The 14080-nt window shown below is 47.7% G+C and overlaps 2 protein-coding genes across 2 annotated transcripts in view; one reads left to right on the top strand and one right to left on the bottom strand.

Moving 5' to 3' along the window:
- Window positions 1-2852, bottom strand: part of FAM227A (family with sequence similarity 227 member A) — a 450054-nt gene extending 447202 nt beyond the window's left edge. Inside the window, exon 1 of the mRNA XM_069652969.1 lies at window positions 2644-2852. The gene's annotated coding sequence lies outside the window, so the exon portion shown is untranslated. The remainder of the gene's footprint in view (window positions 1-2643) is intronic.
- A 765-nt stretch (window positions 2853-3617) lies between these two features.
- The window catches only part of CBY1 (chibby 1, beta catenin antagonist), a 101277-nt gene continuing 90814 nt past the window's right edge, over window positions 3618-14080 (top strand). Inside the window, exon 1 of the mRNA XM_069652968.1 lies at window positions 3618-3842. The gene's annotated coding sequence lies outside the window, so the exon portion shown is untranslated. The remainder of the gene's footprint in view (window positions 3843-14080) is intronic.

Here is a 14080-nt window from a genome sequence, read left to right as displayed (position 1 = left end):
TTCTGAATGCTCCCATTTGGGTTGCGCTCGGTCCCCAAGGTGTTCCAAGCTTGTGGCTCCCCTGTTGGCGCATCTTAGCCTGATGGGCCTTCAGTTTTTCCCTACATGGACGCCTGGCCTGGTTGATCGAGGGGGCCCTCGGCGGTCGATCCCGATTGGTCTCTGGATGGTTTACCAGGCATTACGGGACTGGGGGGTTTCTGGGGTACTGGCGTTTGTCTCTTGTGGATCCTCTCAGGATCTGGTTTTTGTCAGGGCCCAGGTTTGCTCATGGAGTCCAGCGCCTGCTGTCTGTTCTGGGCAGGGTTCTCAGGTGGCGGTGTGTCACGACTCACCTGTTGATCATGCTTCAGGGGCCCATGGCGTCTTACATCTTTCTGGTTCCATGGGCACGTCGTAATCTGCACCCTCTGTTGTCTTACCTACTCTCCCACTGGCTTCTCTGGCTTACGCGGCCTTGATCCTGGTGTCTCAGGCTCTGTGGGCCTCCTTACTTTGGTGGTTGAGGGTTCTGTATTTCCAGGCAGGGCTGTCCCTGGTTCATCCTCCTTTGACCCCTCTTTCTCCAGGCGCCAGTAAGGGGGGGCACGTTGGCCGTCCTCTCGGCCCAGGGGTTGTGGTCTCCGGAGGAGGGCCGTCGTTTGTCCACTTTGAGAGATTGTGTGCCATCTTCAGGGCCTGTTGTACCTCAGGGTTTTTTTTCGGCTGGGGAAGTTGCTTCAGGGTCTCTCTTCTTCCCGTCCTTGCACCGATAGGGGCCTTCCCCCTTGGGATCTCCTATTGGTCTTGAGGTTCCTTCGGGGCCACCTTTGGCACCCCTTTCTGATTTGTCGTCAAGCTCCTTACTCTACTGACTATTTTCCTGATCGCTATCACGTCTGCCTATAGGCTGGGGGGGGATTGGGGATCTGTTGCGTCTTGCGGGTTCTCCAGGATTCTATTCTTTTGCGGTGTGCTCCATACTGCCTAGGGTTGTGTCTCGGTTTCACCTCTTTCAGGATCTGGTTGTCCCTGCGTTTTCGGTTCCCACAGTCGCGGGAAGGGGTGGCTTGGCCTGCCTTTGATGTGCGACAGGTGGTTTTTTGGGTTCCATGTCTTAAAATCGCAGCAAAAATGGCCGCAAATACTAAATATCGCAGCAAAAATGCAGTGGTTTATTGCGCCACAATCATGTAAAGGATGCGGGGGACACCCCCGCAACCCCTGGACCCATTATACCATTAAAGGGGACACCCCCGCAACCCCAGCTACCCTTAAATGGTATAATGGGGTACACCTTTACCAGGTCAAACCACTGCATTTTTGCTGCTATTTTTTTTACCGGTGCCATTTTTGCCGCAATTTTATTACCCGATACCGTTTTTTGGTGTATTTAGCTCAGACTGCTCCTGTCAGGTGGCCTGGTAGTCACCTGGTTTCTTTTTTGCCCCGCTGCTGCGGATGGGAAGGCCTCTGTGGTTTTCCATTAGCTGATGGCTCTGTGTTGTTCTCTCCATGGCTTCTGTGGTTTTCCTGGCCGGCCTGTGCCTGCCCACGCAGGGTCGCTCTACCAGGGGTTTGGCTGATCCCTGGGCGGATGCCTGGGGGTTTATCTCTGCAGGAGATTTGTGGGGCGGCCATCTGGGCAGCTCAGAGCACTTTCATCACCCTCTTTCGATTGACTGTCTCTCGCTCTGGGGATGGTTCCTTCAGGGATTGGGTTTTTGTCTGTTGGGATGTGAGTTCGGAGTTCTTAATGGTGTGTTTTTGGTCTGCACTTTTCTGGATCTGTATCTCATTGGGACCTCTCCCTGTTGCTGCTATGGTATGACTCATGAGGTAAGTACTGGGACGAGGAAGAGTGGAGGTAATGCTCTGATTACTTACCGGTAATCATTACTCCTAGTCCTACTCGTCACAGTACTGACGACCCTCCTCTCCCTCCCTGCGGGGAAGGTCCCATGCTCCGGCATGGATATGTTAAACTGGATGCTGTGGGTTAATGGGAGGAGTTATAGGAAATAAAAGAAATAGAAGAAGGTCCTGTGTCGGAGGCAGGAGCCTCATGAGGTAAATAATGTGACGAGGAAGAATATGACTAGGAGTAATGAAGATTACCGTTAAGTAATCAGAGCATTATTCGACTCTTAAGGCCCTTCCCCCTCATAGTGCCCATCCCACACGAATGTGCGGATTGGGGGAGGGGGGACAGCCCCTGTAAATATTAATTTCCACCACTGATCTTTAACAAGTCACAAGATGGCATTGTTGCTTCATTGCCAAGTAGATGTGGGGCACACAACACTTACAAAGCAGTGCCATACATACTACTTGGTTTTCGGACAGACCGTTCGTATTCGTTGCTTGTGGAAAATGCTAACAAGACAACTAAGAAACAACCTGACATTTCTGGAAGGCAATTAAAAAAAACATCAAAAATTCGTACTAGCACTGAATGTCATACCTCCATTAAGTCAAAGACCTTCAGATCTTAATTCGGAAATCTACTGGCCAATAATGTAATCGCAGATCTTCTAACACCTTCCCCCGCGCTCCCCTCCCTTCCTCATAGTTAAAAGTATGGACCCACGAAGCACCCATGCACGCCCCCGTGCCCTCCGTCCCCCCATGGCCTTCTATTCCCCCAACTCCTTGTATCCTCACCTCGTCCCTGCACTGCTTGTGCCAGTAGCAACGCAACTTCTGCAGCCCCTTGAAGTGGATGCTGTTGGCAATTGACTTGGGGTTGAGGAAATCTCCCCCGTAACGGAAGCGTGACACACAGGGCCCAGAGTCCTGGGACACACCAATAGTGACAGAAAAGAACGAACGGGAATATACACAGACTATAGGCATGACAACAGGTTCCGACTTGCTAAGCACTTGAACCTAGCAACGCGTCCTCCCCATCACGTGACTCTTAGCAGTGTTGGTTCCCTGCCAAATAAGTCCTACGTCAGCGAGAAGCGTGCATGGTGCTTGGCAGCTGAGCAAAGCAGAAATATAGAGTTGCTCCATATATAATAAGAGTGCAATTTGGGTATTTTGCACCACAACGTTATTTGCCACTTGACTTACTTATTGCAATTTATTCTAAAGTCACTTCCACGGTGCCTTCAAGTATCAAAGAGTGGTGATGCCCCTTTTCTGTGAAGTCATTTCTATTGGTGCAATCCATGTGCAAATCAGGTGGTTAAAAGGCTTGAATATATTTTACTGCAAGGCGCCTGGACAGAGTTCTTTATAGAGGAGTTTCCTGCATCTGTCATGATTCTGCAGTTTTAGTTTCTTTTGTGTGCGTTAAAATGCCATCTGCCACTCACCTTACCCAAAAAAGTAGGCTGGGGCAAGGACGGGCGGTTTTGGGGCACAAATTAGATCGTATGCAATTGCGCGCACTGCATTTAGGGGGGGGGGGGCATCAAGTAGCAAGACTTTTCTCGTGGCTTGACCCATCCTCCTCCCCTTCCTTTCGCAATGTTGGATACCCCCTGAGTAGTCCCCCACAGTTTACCCATTTTCACACCTCCTACTCAGTACACCCCCCACGCTCTGCCTCCGACCTGCCAAGCGTACTGCGTGCATTCAAGTTCCCTCAATGAAGAACGTCATCCTCTTTACGTTATTTTGTTTTCACCACTGCGACTCAAAGTCCCCAGTTGCTTTACAGCTAGTGCCAGGGGAAGAAGGGCGTGTGCTCTCTGCCTGCAGCAGTTAACGTAAGACGCGCATTGCCTGAACGTTACGTGACACACACGTAATGAGGAGGCGGAGCGTTGCTAGGGTCCGCTTCTCAGATAGGAACTAGACGCTACCAGGAGTTTGTGTTTGTAAGGGGCATGTTGAGAGGGTGAGTGGAAAAGGTAAGGAATACGATATGAGGGCTTTGGGGATGATGGGGCAGAGGCCCGACTACTGCATATGAATTCTGCATGGAGTCCTGTGAACTACAATTTCCAATCGGGAATTCGATCGCAAAACTCCGCTCAACCCAATAGAATTACACCTCCAGTATGCACTCACCGAAAGGGCACACGGCAAATTGCAGCCCCATTGTAGGCAGAAAGCTTGAGGGGAGGGACAAAACAACATGCACTTACTCAGGGGGACTTTCCCAAGAACATTGGTAATTACTGCAATGGTTCCACTTGTTTTCCATGCAAAGTGTATTTGTTAAAGTGCTATGACTGGCTGAGGTGTTGCACGACTTATTGGTCATGCACCAGAAGGCTTAGTTTTCACAGTTGCCCATTTGACGGTTGGCTACAACAATTTTTTTCCCCTCGTTTAATTGTTTGGTTGGCTGAAAACGATGGTCTGGAGACCCTGGACAGCTGCCAACAGCAATAGTAGTGATTATGATTAATCCAAAACATTTCTAGCCATCACCTTTCAGTTTTGCTGTTAAGTGCCATGAGGCAGAGTTTTGAGCCAGTGTCTAGAGCCCTCTTAGTCTTCATGCCACCAGAGGGACCATTCTCAATTGCATTCTTGATGTCCAATGTTGATCCAGCCTTTGTGCTGTGTGTGTGTGGGGGGCCACAGCAACCGATGTTGTGGTCTATCTTTCCTCTGGGGCTTATGTTAAGGCACATTTTATTCTGCTGTTACAGGCTCGAACAAGCGTTATGCCTCCTGCATAACCTGGGCATTTGTCCATTAGTTAGGCCAGTGTATCACCCATTTCTCATTCTTGCCAGCCCCTTTCCTTTCCCCTCCTTTCCCCAGGCTCGAACAAGCGTTATGCCTCCTTCATTGTGCTCCTAATTCCCAGAGTCTCATTGTAGCGTGCCATATATTTCAATGAGCAGCGTAAAACCACGGTAGAACTGTGCTTTAAAATAAAATATTGGTTACTTCTCATTTCCAATTCAATTTGCAATTAAGCTAACTGTTGTAATGTGCACGGGCTCGTGCATAGGCGCACTGGTGGAATGTTCATGCGTGTTGAGCAATGAACATTCCACAGTGGCCGTTGGAGCTGAGGGAGCTCTTGGCTTCCGCTTCGGGGTCTCACGAATAAAGATATCATCTTTATATACATTGGAGTGACTCGAATTATTACATTGGCGACGAGGATCGTGTGAGACCCCGGCCCATGTGTGCGAGGAGCAGCGGCCAGGGGTATTGGCTTACCTTGGTGTTGCTGGTGATCGGGAGGTGAAGCGGAGCAGTCAGGGTGTTCAGCTGGGACATCGGTGCGGGCCAGCAGTGTCGGATCGTGGCGACCTGTGAGGAGTTTTCCGGGTGCCCAGGCGGAGAGTGGAGGAGCCATCCGTGCCCCTGTCGGGCACTGCCGCGGGCCAGTTTACGCCGGCGGAACGTAAACAGGGAGGAGCGGTCTGTGTGCCTAGTTGAGGCACCGCGCAGGCCAGTTGCTGCCGGTTCGTGGCGGGCAGCGGAAGTCCCAAGGAGTCCGTGGCGTGGAACCTGGATCCTGGCCACTGTGGCAGCAACGGGGGCTTGTGAGCTCCATTGTTTAAGGAGGCTTCCGTGTGTATCCTGTTGGGGCTGGCAGGAAGAAGGGTGTTGAGCTCCACGCAGGCCGGCACACGAGAGTCTGCGCAGATAGCAGAGGCCGGCGGCTAGCTCCGCCCCCAGTAGTGCATTACTTAACGCTGTTCCTGCCGCTGGATCCTGGTGGGGCTGGCAGGAGGAGGGGCACTGGCTGCTCGGAGGCGGGCAGAGCAGTGAGCGTGCGCACATGCAGAGGCTGGATTCTGTCCCGTTTTGAGCAGCGTCTTCATCTAACGCTGTTTTTCGGGGACTGCGTGTCTCCGGGAAGGAGGGGGGCTGAGGTGGTGTTGGCAACAACGTGGCCGGCTGCCTGCCTCGCTCTGGACAGTGTTCTTGACCAAGGCAAGGGCAAAGGGCTGCAAGTAAGTCCCAAAGGCTGTGGGCGGCGAAGTGTGGTGGAGTGTTTGGATAAGCTGTCGAGACTCACCCAGTGCCAGAACTTGGATGTACTGCATATACGTGTGGGTGCATGTGTCCAAGGCAACAGCGGGAGTGATTTATATGCCTTTGCATTGGGGGGTGTATTGGTGATCTATAACAACAACTAATTTGGAGGTTATATGCATCTTTGGGGGGCAGGTACACAAAGGTCTGTGAGATAATTTATGCTCCCAGGGAATTAAGAGCTTTTAACAGTGCACGGAGGTAGCAAGTTATTATTGGGATAGAGGAACTGGGGAGTGTATTTAACTATGTTGCATACAGCGGCTAGGCCTCCACCTGCTTTTCTATCAAATCCTGGAGAGCCGGTTGCTCCTTGGGAGCAATGGGTAGATGCATTCAAGGTATATTTGAGGGCTGCAGGTGGTGCAAAGTTCAATGATGATGAAAAGGAGGCTGCTTTATTGAACTGTATTGGTACTGAGGGGTTGAGGGTTTTTCGTCATTTGCCTGGAGAGAATGTGATGGTTCAAGGGGGAGGTGAAGGGGAAATGGTGGTAAGTGCCTATGAGACTGCTTTAAAAAAATTGTAAATACGTTTTGGTAAAAGAATTAATGTGGTTTTGGAGCAGTATAAGTTTTTCTCTAGGGCACAAGGTTCTATGGAAAGCATAGATTCATATGTTACAGCCTTACGTGCACTCATGGCTACGTGCGGGTTCCCGGGGAATGGAGAAGAACATATAAGGGATCAGATCATGATGAAGACATCAAACCAAAAGATTAGAGAGAGATTGTGGATAGAGAACAATCCTTCTCTTGATAAGGTCTTGGAGATTGCCAGAGCAATTGAAGCTTCCAAGGCGAGTGTACAGGTGGTTACGGAAAGGGATGGAAATAGGGAGATGGTACATGTTGTGGTGCCAAGGAACAAAAAAATGGGGGATAAAGTGGGGGTACAAAGCAATAGAGCACTTAAGGCCAAGGAGGGATGTAGAAATTGTGGCTGGTCGAGTCACAATGTGGATTCAAAGTCATGTCCTGCTAACAATGTTGAGTGCAGGAAATGTAAACGTATGGGCCATTTTGCACGCATGTGTAAGGGACAGGTGGTTGCTAATGTAACTACAGAGGATCTTACCAAGGGGTTAGAAGGAGCATCGGGTGGTGGCTCTAATGAGAGTGTCATTTTACATGTTGAGGGAGGCGGTCCTAATGAGTGAGTTTCCTGAGGTATTTTCAGATACTTTGGGCAAGCTTAAAGGTTTTACACATCGTATTGTGTTGAAGAAAGGGGCGATTCCGAGAGTGCACAAAGTGAGGGGTGTGCCTGTTGCGGCCAGGGAGGCATTCAAAGAGGAATTGACTAAATTGCAGTCAGCAGGAATAATTGAGCCTATTGAGTGTTCAGAGTGGTTGTTCCCGGTGGTTTTAGTGAAGAAGAATGATGGCAGCATAAGAATGTGTGTAGATCTCCGGGAACTAAATTCCAGCATATGGGTGGATCGGCATCCTTTGCCAAATATTAATGAGTTGTTGTTGACGCTGGGGGAAGCTAAATATTTTTCAACTTTTGATTTGTCAACCGCGTATCACCAAATTGATCTACATGTGGATTCTAGACCCCTTACGTCATTTGTGACTCCGTTTGGAGCTTTCAGGTTTTGTCGCATGCCTTTTGGCCTGGCTTCGGCTTCGGCTGTGTTTCAGCGGTTGATGCAGCAGTTGTTTGGTGGGGTGAAAGGTGTCAGCTATTTTCAAGATGACATTTTGGTTTGGGGTAGTAGCAAAGAACAACATGATATCAGGGTAAGGAAGGTCATGCACATTCTTAAAGAGAGAGGATTGACTGTAAAGTTGACCAAGTGTCAGGTGGGTGTGCAGGAGGTCACATATTTGGGACACACATTGAGTTCACGAGGTGTGAGTCCAAAAAAGGAGTTAGTACAAGCGTTGAGAGATACGCCAGCGCCGGGCAATAAGGATCAACTAAGGGCTTTTCTGGGTCTGGCGGAATATTATGTTAAATTTGTTCCAAATTATGAGGAAAAAACGGTGGCCATGAGAGCTCTCATGAGGGAATGTGTAAGGTTTGTATGGTCTGCGGAGTGTGCGGCAGAATTTGAGTTGGTTAAGATGGAAGTAGAGAACGCTCCTTCATTGAAGTCATTTGACCTAAAAAATAAAACTTCTTTAACAGTGGATGCTAGTGAAGTGGGTGTGGGGGCAGTATTAGAGCAATGGTTAAATGGTGAATGGGTACCAGTGGCGTTTGCGTCGAGGTGTTTAAGAGAGGTGGAAACGAGGTACTCAGTGATTGAGAGAGAGACTTTGGCAGTTTTATGGGCTTCAAAACACTTCAGGACATTTTTGTGGGGCATACCTTATATTGTTAGAACGGACCACAAACCATTGGTGCAGGTATTTTCTACTAAAGGGGTTATGGCAGTGTCTCCGAGGATTGCAAAGTGGTCAGTACAATTGCAGGATTATAATTTCTCTTTACAATATTTTCCAGGAAAGTTGAATGTGGTTGCGGATTGTTTGTCCCGGTTGCCAGCGGGGAGGTGTGACAATGAGGCTGGAGAGGTACAGGAGGATGATTCACAGGAGTGTCAGGTTGCTTTGGTAACTTCAGCTGTGGAGAAGTCATTCTGGGATAGGGAGTCTGAGAGTGATCTTGAGTTGAGGTGGATTAGGGAAGGTTTGCTCAAGGGGTGGCATACTGTTAAGGACAGGTTGGAAGGAAAACCTTATGTTCAGGTTATTGATGAATTAGCCGAAGGTCCCTGGGGTGTGTCTAGGGGTTGTAAATTGATACCTCCTGTCAGTTTGAGAGCTAGAATAGTGGAATTGGCACATGTTGGGCATTTGGGACGATCTTTGACTAAAAGGAGATTGAGAGAGGAGTACTGGTGGCCGTCTATGGATAAGGATGTTGAGCAAGTTGTGAAAGATTGTATGGCATGTTCTTTGAGTGATAAGAGCAAGGTACTGCATCCACAACCTATACATCCAGTAGAGGTTCCAGAGCAAGTATGGTCGAAATTGGCTTTGGATATCATGGGTCCATTTGATTGTTTAGAACCTGAGTCCAGGTATATGTTGGTTTTGGTGGACTATACGTCCAGGTGGATTGAAGTGGCAGCATGTTCTAGTGTTACAACGAATTCAGTTATTGATTTTTTGAGGAAAGTGTTTGACCGTGAAGGATTACCTGCAACGTTAGTGACTGACAATGGGGTGCAGTTCACCTCTAGAGCAATGAGAGATTTTTTGGAGCAGCATGCTATTTCGCATTGTAGGACAGCTTTATATAATCCTTCTGCGAATGGATTAGTAGAAAGAGCAAATGGTACTATTAAATCAGCAATACAATTGGCTTTGGCTAATGGGTTAGATTGGAAGGAGGTGTTGACACAATATTTGGCTGCATATCGGAGAACGCCTGCCATGCTTACGGGAAGAGCTCCATTTGAACTCATGAGGGGTAGGAAGGCAGGTACAACATTAAGAACTTTGGCCATGGGGGGTGGGGGGCCATGTGATATGGATATGCGAGCCATTCATCGCAGTGTTTTAGAGCGCCAGCAGAGCACAATGTTTTCACAAAAAGGCAGGAAGGAGTTGAATGTTAAGCCTGGGGATGAAGTGTACATTAAGAATCCTAGGATGGTTCACAAAGGTTACAGTTCTTTCATGCCATCAAAGAGAGTGGTCAAGGTAGGAAAGGGGCATGTGCACTTGGAGGATGGTTCTGTTTGGAGTAAAAGAAGGGTGGTGGTGAGTGGATGCAAGAGTAGGAATAGGCCAGGTGTGGGATCTAATTTGGAATTGCAAGAAACCGTTCTGGATTATGATCCTGTGGATTCACAAGAAATAAGGATTGAGCAAGAAGGGATCGGTCCAATTTCAATTCCTGTTGGTCCTGAGGTAGATGTGGAATATCAGAATGCTATGGATCAGCAAAATGAGGAGAGACAACATAGGGGTCGTGGGGCTAGGACCTGTGGTCCTCCCATAAGATTGAGAGATTACATTTGTTAAGAGTACTAGTATATTTAATTGCTATAAGTTTTTAAGTATTTAAGTGGAAGTGGTATTGATGACAAGTAATGAAATATTTATTTATGTTCCATTATTCAAATTGTATTAACAGTTTTATCCAAGGAAAGAGGATATGTTGTAATGTGCACGGGCTCGTGCATAGGCGCACTGGTGGAATGTTCATGCGTGTTGAGCAATGAACATTCCACAGTGGCCGTTGGAGCTGAGGGAGCTCTTGGCTTCCGCTTCGGGGTCTCACGAATAAAGATATCATCTTTATATACATTGGAGTGACTCGAATTATTACACTAACCCTTGCTTTACACAGAAATGCCAACGGAGAAAATATATACGTTCCAGTCACATTTCCAAGCATGTTGGTTGAAATATATTGTTTGGGGGGAAAAATCAGTTAGAAAAAGTTTTATATAAAATTCTCAATTACTCATGATGTTCAGTATAGGTAAGATAGCCCAGTGAGTCCAGTGCTCGCCTCGGATGTCTGTAGGACATAGCTTCGAATCTCTGCAGGGTAGACTCGAGTAGTAAGATGGATTTTTTGCAGAATTTAGATGCCTGAGGAATCCAGCAGGGAGCGCTACACAAAATACAATGTTTTCATTACATATTACTCTGCGAAGTGACAAAGTGGCTTTGGATGAAAGCGCTATATAAACAAATAAATATAAATATACATTTCAGACACATGTCTTTAGCGGGATAAAGGGTGGACATTTGTATTTTGAGTTCAATAGTAGTAGTAGCACCTACTGGGGCTAAAAAAAAAAACTACATTCAATACATGAGTCAGGAAATGAATGACGCCGGGCATATCGGAGGAGTGGTTTAACTAGGCACATTTTGCATATAAGGAACATTATGCCAATAGAAAAGCAAACACATGTATTCTGCTAGAGGTCAATGTTGTGTGGTTAATAAGGCAGAATAACCATGAAAGGGGAAAACGATATCGCAGAGCAATTAAACATTGTTGCCTTCTTTAAATCTGTTTCATTGTGATGACTTTGACGTTGCTGTTACAAGTACTGGACTCGTAAAGTACTGAAACCTCATCCTAGCGCTGCGTTAATGACACTGCCCATCAGTACAACACATGCATAATGTTACCAGACCGCCGAATTCGTCATCAAGCACCACGAGGAGTGCCCTTTCCAAGATGGCTGACCCAGGCCTGATGGACCTGCAACTGTAGAAGGCTACAAACTGCTGCTAGGCCTGGATTGGTTGCAACTGCCTACATCAGCACCTATCAGGCGCCGGCAGGCGTAAGCCGGCCCACCCTCACCAAGGCCCAGGAAACAAGGCTGCTTCCTGTCCTTAGCCTGCACGTCCATCGCCAGAAAGTCTGCCAGTCGAAGCGCTGAACTCGTCACAAGGTAACATTAACTATCCATTATCCTCAGCTCGTTGCTAAAGGAGTCGCCTCGAGCGCTGACACCTTCTGCAACCCCAAACCTTTACAGTGGCAACCCGATGCTTACAGACCAGAAAGCCCCTCCTGTGATCAAGATCCATAAAGTCCCCATTGCCACGCCACCTTCCTGTCCCGCTCTGACTCTCCCATCATCAGACTATCAGCCCACTGCACCGCCCGAACGAACGCCCATGCAGGTTATCCCTCCTCCTGCACTGGTCTCGATCTCCGGACGGCCGGCAGTGCAAACACCCTCACGCTCGTACCTGAAGCATTGCGTGTGTTATGGCTGCCTGCCCTGTGTAATCTATATGTGATACGTCTGTAATACAAACGAAATGCCGGTTATGAATGATGATGCCGTTACAAAAAATGAGTTGCTATGACTTACAATGATATCTGTTCATGCATTCCTTATTCACAACACACCTTGCTTAATTCCACTCACAAGCATAGTAGCACATCGCGCCTAATATTATACTTGCTCTGATTTTGTAATCTGCATCCAGTCTACCCTAACCACAGATCTATATAGAATACAGCCACCTACTACGTGTTACAATTATATCTCCTACATATTATCCATGTAGTGTTACAGTAGCCGCAATCTGAACTAGTTGCCTATGCCTTTGCTCTACACAACACCCACTCACTATAAGGCATGCTCAATTGTACCACTCCACTAAACTTACCTGCTGATACCCTTGCGCTGGCTTAACCATATGCCACTGTTTGTGCCAGTCTGATAACTGATGCCCATTCGATCCTTTGCTTTTGTTGCCACATTGTATTAATCCGCCTTATGCTACAGCCGCCACTTGGCATAGGCCTGATCAACGCCCTACACTGATGTCATATTGTATTGACCTGACCTTTTACTACTGATGCCATACTGCTAATCCCTGCATTGTACCTCTGCCACTTTGCCAACACCATGCTACTCTGCATCCTCTTTAACATGTTCCCATTCTGTACTGTGCATAACAGTCTACCGTGTACTGGTAATAACTACATAGCCTACAAGGATGGCCTAGCTAGACTGGTCTGCCCTAGGCATTACCCTATCGCCTGCCCCACACCATTCTTGCCCACCACACCAGCCTTCCCGCTATGCTCACGACATGCCCATCCTACCGATGGCAGCGCTCACGCGGATGTCACCCTTGCCAATAGCAACACCAATAATCCCAAACGGCATGACCCTAGCCCAAACGCATCACGCCCTGCCCATGATAATAGCCTGACTAGCACTAACACCCAAGCAGACACACACACCACTATTTTCGACCTGTCTACACACAACAACAGACTAGGCACCAGACTTGCATGAAAAAATAGCAACCATCCGACTAAACCTCACACCAAACCCAACAACCAGAATCCAGTTTCTAACAATTCTCCCCTTAAAGGGGCACTTCTAAATGTTAGATCACTAGTTGCCCACTCCATAGAAACTGCTGACATCATCCTGACCAACAACCTTGATTTCCTTGCAGTGACTGAAACCTGGTTGCATGACGCTGCAGGCCCATCTCTTTCACTAGCAATTCCCGACAATTATTCCATCCTCAGAGCCGATAGACCCAACGCTCGAGGAGGTGGTGTAGCCATCACCTTTAAATCGTCTCTCAACATTAGACTAGCCCCCTCCTCCCCGCTGAAATCATGTGAGCATCTCACAGTCAAATTTCAAACATCCCCCAAGAGCACAATTACAGTCCACCTAATATACAGGCCCCCTGGCCCGCCTGGACACTTTGAAGAAGAAATCACATCCCTAATAGCCGAGAGTTCCAAAACCTCAGCACAAATCATCATCCTTGGGGACTTCAACCTCGGGTATAATGACCCTAATGACACCCCAGCCACCTCCCTGGCCAACGCACTAACCGAGCATAGCTTCACACAATTTTGCTCCCAACCCACTCACTCGAAAAGGAAGAACTCTCGACTGGATAACGGCCCTTAACTGCAACATCACCCTCAAGAACCCCCTACCCCTTGTCTGGATGGATCACTACCTCCTCTCGCTTGACATCAATATTAATAACCCATTGCCTAATAAACCTTCTCTTGCACCCGCCTGCCTAACAAGGAACAAGCTTAACATTACAGCTGAAGCGCTAATACCCCTGGTACTCCCCACGCTCAACGCACTACCAGCCACAGCTGATTTGAACTTGCTGATCAACTCCTATAATGAATCCATTTCCAAAGCGATTGACACTGTTGCCCCATTAAAAATGCGCAAAGAGAAACCCAAAGCACCCTTGAACTCTTGGTACACCCCTGAACTTAAACTACTCAGACAAAGAAAAAGCAAACTCGAAACACTGTGGAAAACAGCTCCCTCCTCAGAAAATAGAACTAACCTGACTAATATCACCTCCCTCTACAAAACTGAGATAATACGTGCCAAAAAAGAAACCTTCAACTCCAGGATCACCAAAGCAGGATCTAGTACTAGAGAACTATTCAACATCTTAAAAGAACTTGAAAACCCCATTCCCCCCACAGATACATGCACCAACGATAAACCCTGGTGCACGGCCATCCAGAATGCCCTCGCCACCAAAATCACTGGGCTCCAAACTAAAATTGAAAACAAACGACAACAAACAGCCCAACTGCCAAACTAACCTCACAATCGCCCACTGACACCAATTCAGGTTTTACTTTAAAAAAAGTAACGGTACCTGAAGTACAAAAAATTATAGCCTC

This window comes from Ambystoma mexicanum, chromosome 3q (genome assembly GCF_040938575.1).
Source record: "Ambystoma mexicanum isolate Mex_15411 chromosome 3q, UKY_AmexF1_1, whole genome shotgun sequence".
Classification (NCBI taxonomy): domain Eukaryota; kingdom Metazoa; phylum Chordata; class Amphibia; order Caudata; family Ambystomatidae; genus Ambystoma; species Ambystoma mexicanum.
The sequence above is the reverse complement of the archived record's forward strand: the minus strand, read 5'-3'. Positions and strand labels throughout refer to the sequence as shown.